This window comes from Microcaecilia unicolor, chromosome 6, assembly GCF_901765095.1.
Source record: "Microcaecilia unicolor chromosome 6, aMicUni1.1, whole genome shotgun sequence".
In the NCBI taxonomy this organism is placed as follows: Eukaryota; Metazoa; Chordata; class Amphibia; order Gymnophiona; family Siphonopidae; genus Microcaecilia; species Microcaecilia unicolor.
In genome coordinates this window covers 39,763,351-39,769,216 of record NC_044036.1, presented here as the reverse complement: position 1 = coordinate 39,769,216, position 5,866 = coordinate 39,763,351, and positions in this window count along the sequence as shown.

The window sequence follows — 5,866 nt, the reverse complement described above, 5'->3', positions numbered from 1 at the left end:
TCCGGACCCACCCCTGATCCCTCCCTCTCCCCTCTTCACCCCCGCCCCTACCTCCTCCTCTGAGTCCTCCACCTCCCCCAAGTCCTCCAAGTCCTCCAGATCCTCCTCTAGCTCCACTCTGTCCCCCAAGCCTGCACTTGGGCCTTCACCACCTGCCCGGCCCCCTCAGCTTTCCTCTTACTCCCCTTTCCCCTCCCTCCCTCCCTTCCCTCTTCCTCCTCCCTCACCCCTCCCCCTCCCCCCAGAGCCTTCCCGCCCTTCTTCCTACCACCAGTACCCTCCTCCAGTGCTTCCTCATATTTCCGTTTGCCCTCTCCAATCCCCCCTGCCGCCCCCTCTTCCTCCATTACCTCCCCCTCTTCTCCTTCCCCCTGTTCTTCCTCCTCCCTCCCAACCTCCCTATCCTCCTCCTCCTCCTCCAACACCTGAAATCTGTTCCCCCCCCTCTTCCCCTGCAGCGACCCCTCCCTGCCCACCCCTACTTTCCCCCCCCCTCCGAAACTTCCCTTTCCTCTGTGGCACTTGTACCCACTCCCCCTCTCCCCCCCTGCTCCACTCCTGACCCAGCCCCCTGCCGCCCCCCCTCCTGCATCCCCTCCTTCTCCCCCCCTTGCCCCTCCCTGCCTATCACCCCCTGCCCTATCCCCTCCTCCATTGCCCCCCCTCCCCGTCCCTTCCCCCACATATCCCACTCGTTATGGGCCGCCCTAGGGCAGTTCCGATATGCATGGCCTAACCCGCCGCAGAGGTTGCACCTGATCGCGGTGCAGTCCTCTGTGGCATGCTGATCCCCGCATCTTCCACACTTTACCACTGGGCATGACATGCTGAAGTGCCTAAACGAACCACATCTGAAGCACTGCCGCGGCTGCCCCTTGTAAAAGCACAGTATCCTGTCACGACCGATAAAGGCAGCCGAAGGAATGTGCTGGACCACATGGCTCTCCTGTCTCAATTTGACCAGGGCTCCCCAACCTCCTGCCCAAACCCTGCTTGGATCCGGTAACTTTGTAAGTGGGGATCTCAGCTCCGCGTACCTCTGTAGCCAGTAGGCTAAATCTGCCCCAGAGATAGACTCATTTCTCACGAGCAGGGTGATCTGCACCAGGTCCGGCTTGCTGACTGGAATGGCCCTGAGGTCCCGCCACTCCCCCTTTCCCCTCACCCCCTCGTACCTTTCCCAGAATATTTCCATCCCCCTCTGGGTCATGAAGCTCAAGTCATATTCTGGGATGTTGATGGGGTGTATACACGCGTAAAAGTCCTCGGGTATAAACCCCATCCCCATCACCAGCCTCAAGACCCGATCCCTGGAGGGCATTGCCCCCTCCCCTATCCATTTGAGCTGTACCACATTTCGCCGCTTAGGCAGCTGTCCACCCCCTGTCCCCGCTCCCCCCCAACCCCTCCCTGGGCCCTCAAACCACCCGATCTCCCCCCCTCCCTCCTTCCCCCTCCCTGGACTACTGCCGCAAAGGACTTGGACCCCAGCCCCCCACCGCCCCCCCTCCACACTTGTTCCAGCCCTTCCCTCTGCCTCCCCCCCCTTCTGTCCCTCTGCCCCTCCCCTCATCCCTCTCCCTTCCTCAATATCCACCGCCCCCTCCCCCTCCCGTTGTCCCCCGTCCCCTTCCCTCTCAGACAAACATCCAGCAACGTCCATAGTCAGTTCTGCGGCTTGGGCTGCCTCCAACCGATTTTCCTTCCCATCACCACTTCCTGGAACGTCCCCTGCTCGTCCCTGCCACTGCAGGCTCCAGCCTCTGGGCTAATCGCCTCCTCTCCTCTGTCTCCTGGCGATACTCTGGCACCTGCCCAGTCAGGTCTGCAGCTGGCGATACCAGACTCCCTGCTCGCTCTGCCCCCGAACTCCCTCCAACCTCCGGCACCAGGGGCGAAGCCTCCGGAACTCCGCCGCTCCCCTTGGCTCCTCGCTCCCAGCCGTCCTGCTGGCAGGTCTGCTCCACCACCCGCTGCACATCTGTTAGACTTGCCATGTCCACTTCTGTAGTCAACGAAAGTCTCTCAACAATCGGGTTACTTCCCCCTTGCTTCTGGTGCAGTCCCTCCTGCGTTCTCCCAATGGCTGGCGCTTCCCGGGGGCATGGCTTGTCTGTTCCTGATTCCGCCACAGGCTGGCTGTTAGCACCCCCCGATTTCACCTCTTGTAATGGACAGCTGGTCAAATGAGCTCCCAGCTGCTGCCCGCTCCTATTCCTCTCTCTCCGACCCCTCTCCTGTAAACCGCCAGCTACTCCATGCTCAGGGAAGACCTCCCCTGCTCCCGGACTTCGTGGGCGGGGCTTCTCCAGATGCCATGCTGCTTCGGTTTCCACTTCAGTCATTGCAGACCCGGCCAAAAATACCGGAGTCTGCCTCTGCTGACCCTTTTCCAACAGGGCTTCCTTCACGGCAACTGTCTCTGCTGTTTGCACAACTGCAGGTAAGCCCTCTGAGACTTCGACCACCACCTCTGTAGAAAACAGGCTGCTACCTGCGTCTCCCTCTGCTGCCTCCATTATCTGGAGTTTTGAGAAGTTACTGAGTTCTGTCCTCCCCTCCACAGGTAGGATCTCTACTCCAGCCCCCACCTCAGAGCCATGTCCTGCCGCTGCCTCCTTATCCTCTGGCTGCTGGGTAAGTGCTCTAGACTGTGTTGCCAACTGTCTCATGTATTTTAAAGTGGGGTCACCTCTGAACCCAGACAACTCTTTTGAGTCTAATGCTGCTGAAGACACTGAAGCTTGCTGCAACTGTAGTGTTCCTGAACCCCCAGACTGTGGTATTGAAGCCATCCTTTCTCGGTTAACATAGAGCTCCCTCAAAGGATTCACAGAGCCCTTTTTTAAACAGTTCAACAAGTGTTCTTTTTTCCCCAACAACTTTGATATCCGGGCTTCCTCTTTAACATACATTTGTCTGTGCTCCGCTGGGGCAAATTTACACATAGTTCTTGCCATTTTCAGACGTTTTCCTAGCTCCACTACTTCTTTTTCCACCAGCTTAATTCGTCTTACAATATTTACCACACTACTTGCTGGATCATCAGGGTCATAGCTCACTTCAAGGAACTCCTCATCTGACGATCCACTCTCCTCATTCTCACTCTCAGCTGCCTCCAGCAAAGGCTTCTGGCAAACTTCCATCGCCTCTTCCTTCTCCCTTCCTTGGAAGCGCCCTTCTGGGGCCTGTACTATCTTCCTCCCCCCTCCACTGTCTTCTCGCTTACCTTCCGCAAGCTGGGCCATGGAGGGGGAAATGCTCTGGTGGCCTCCACTGGGCTGCTTCTCCCTTCGGTCCACTGGACTCCTTTCCCTTCTCCCGGTAGTCAAACCAGGGAGAGAGCCACTCCTTTCGGCCTTCTGGTCCCGGGCCCCAGGAGGCCCCATAGCCTGGGACTTTCCTGAGGCCTTCTCCCCAGGGACCCTCCTCATCTTTGGGGAGGGAGCTAGGTCTCACTCCCTTTCCACTGGAAGTCAGCAGAGCTCTCTAAAACACCTCCTTCCTCCTCAGCAGACTGGATGGACCGTGCGGGTCTTTTTCTGCTGTCATCTACTATGTTACTATGTTAGACAAAGTACTCCAACAGCAGTCAGTTGGCCAACCATCAACAGAAACATAATCATACCTAACCCTATTATCACCTCTTCCATGATCACGTAACGCTTCAAAAAGAATTTCTAGTTTAGCTTGAAAATAATGAGCCAGATGGTTGTCAGAGGGTGGTAACTTTCCAAATCTTTCACAAATATGCCTCATATCAATTAAACTATTAACCAATTTTAAAAAAGTTTTCCCGTACTAGAAATGTCCCTATCTATTATAGTGGAATAGTACTTTTTCTTTTAATTTATAATAGCCTCTTTATAAGCATTTATTGCCTTCCTCCAGTTAAGCTTATTGGAAACTGATTGATCTCTTTACCATCTCCCTTCCAATAATCTACAATTTTGTTTTACCATTTATTCCTTGGTTTTTAAAAAATATTTTTCTCACATTCAGGCGCTATGTTCTGTAATACAACCAAGCAGTTTTTATTCCCGTTATTAATCCAACCAACCTGTTCCTTATCCAATTCTGGAACCTGAGCTGTAATATCTTTCCAAAACTGTAAGTGGTCAATTTTACTTCTACAAGAAATTGTCACAGGGTTAGATCTACATCCCACTTTAAATCATTGTAACAATAACCAATTTATCATGAATGAAGAAATAAAATGATCTGACCAAATGATCTGATGCCAGATTGGAGTAGAAAAGGTAATTTCCTCAGAAGGAATACTAAAGTTATTAAATCTAATTGGTGTCTCTTCTCATGAGTTGGTTGAGAAACAAGCTACCCCAGATCAAAATTAGCTAAAAAAAAAAAAAACAAACAAACAAAAAAACCCTTCTCAGTTTGGCCACTTTTGCCAAAAACTGTTCTAGGTGCAAATTTGTATCTCCCAGCAAGAAGTTATATGGTGAATTTTAAACATTTTTACCAATAAAATCATAAAAATCATCCCTTGCACTCAGCCGTTTGCTGGGGAGCCAGTAAAACAAAACAAAATTTAAGGACCCGGGTAATGATGAGTCACGGATTTTGCATGACAAAGCCTCTAGAGATGGTGAGCTAAAGGATTCTTCCAAATTAATTTCTAAAAAATCTTTATACAAAATACCAGTCCCACCCACTTTTTTCCCCTGTCTAGATACTGATAAAAACCTGTAGCCCAGGGGACACAAATAATTTAACATGGGATCATTATCTGAATTTAGCCATGATTCAGTTTAAAAAAAAAAAAACCAAATCCTGGTTGCTTCTCCCCATCCAGTCTTTGATTAATTCTGTTTTGTTTCACAGAGAACGGATATTTAAATAACAACCAGGTATTGGTACCATCTCGGGAATATTAGTGTGTTCCAAAGGAACTGTTTTTACAATGACTTTTATGCGCTCCTTTACGGGGGTCCTTTTATGAAGCTGCGGCAAAAGAGGGTCTGCGTTGGCGTCAGCATGTATTTTTGATGTGCACCAAGGCCCCCTTTTACCACAACGGGTAAAAGGTAGGCTTCCCCTTTCTTAAAGAAATGGCCATGCGGCAAATGAACCACTTGCCACGCGGCCATTTCAGGGGGTGGGGAGCACTTACCTTCACCCACTGAGGTGGTAGTAAGGGCTTCCGCACTAACTCAGCGGTGACCAGTCAGCGCGTGGCACTGCCCGATTTCTGCTGGGTACACACCAGCGCTACAAAAATTGAAATATTGTTGCAGCACCGGAAATGGCGCACGTTGGGGGAGGGAACTACTGCCGGGCTGCTGCGGTAGCCCCACAGTACTTCCCTTTTAACAAGCGGCAAGCCTATGTTGGGCTTACCACTGCTTCATAAAAGGGCCCCCATGATATTTCATTTCTTTTCTAAAATGAAACCACTTTCTATGCCCTATCACTACATCTATAGACTATGGCACATATTGCGAACAATCCAGAACATATAACATAGTAACATAGTAGATGACGGCAGAAAAAGACCTGCACGGTCCATCCAGTCTGCCCAACAAGACAACTCATGTGTGCTACTTTTGTGTATACCCTACTTTGATTTGTACCTGTGCTCTTCAGGGCACAGACTGTATAAGTCTGCCCAGCACTATCCCCGCCTCCCAACCACCAGCCCCGCCTCCCAACCACCGGCTCTGGCACAGACCGTATAAGTCTGCCCCGCACTATCCCCCCCCCCCCCATATCTAATAGAGAGGTCATTTCACCAAGCTGTGGGGAAAAGGGCCCTGTGCTGGTGGCAGGGGCTGTTTTTCCCGTGCGCCAGGGCCCTTTTTACCGCAGCTTGCTTTGAAAATGAGCCTCATTGTGTCTGAAATAA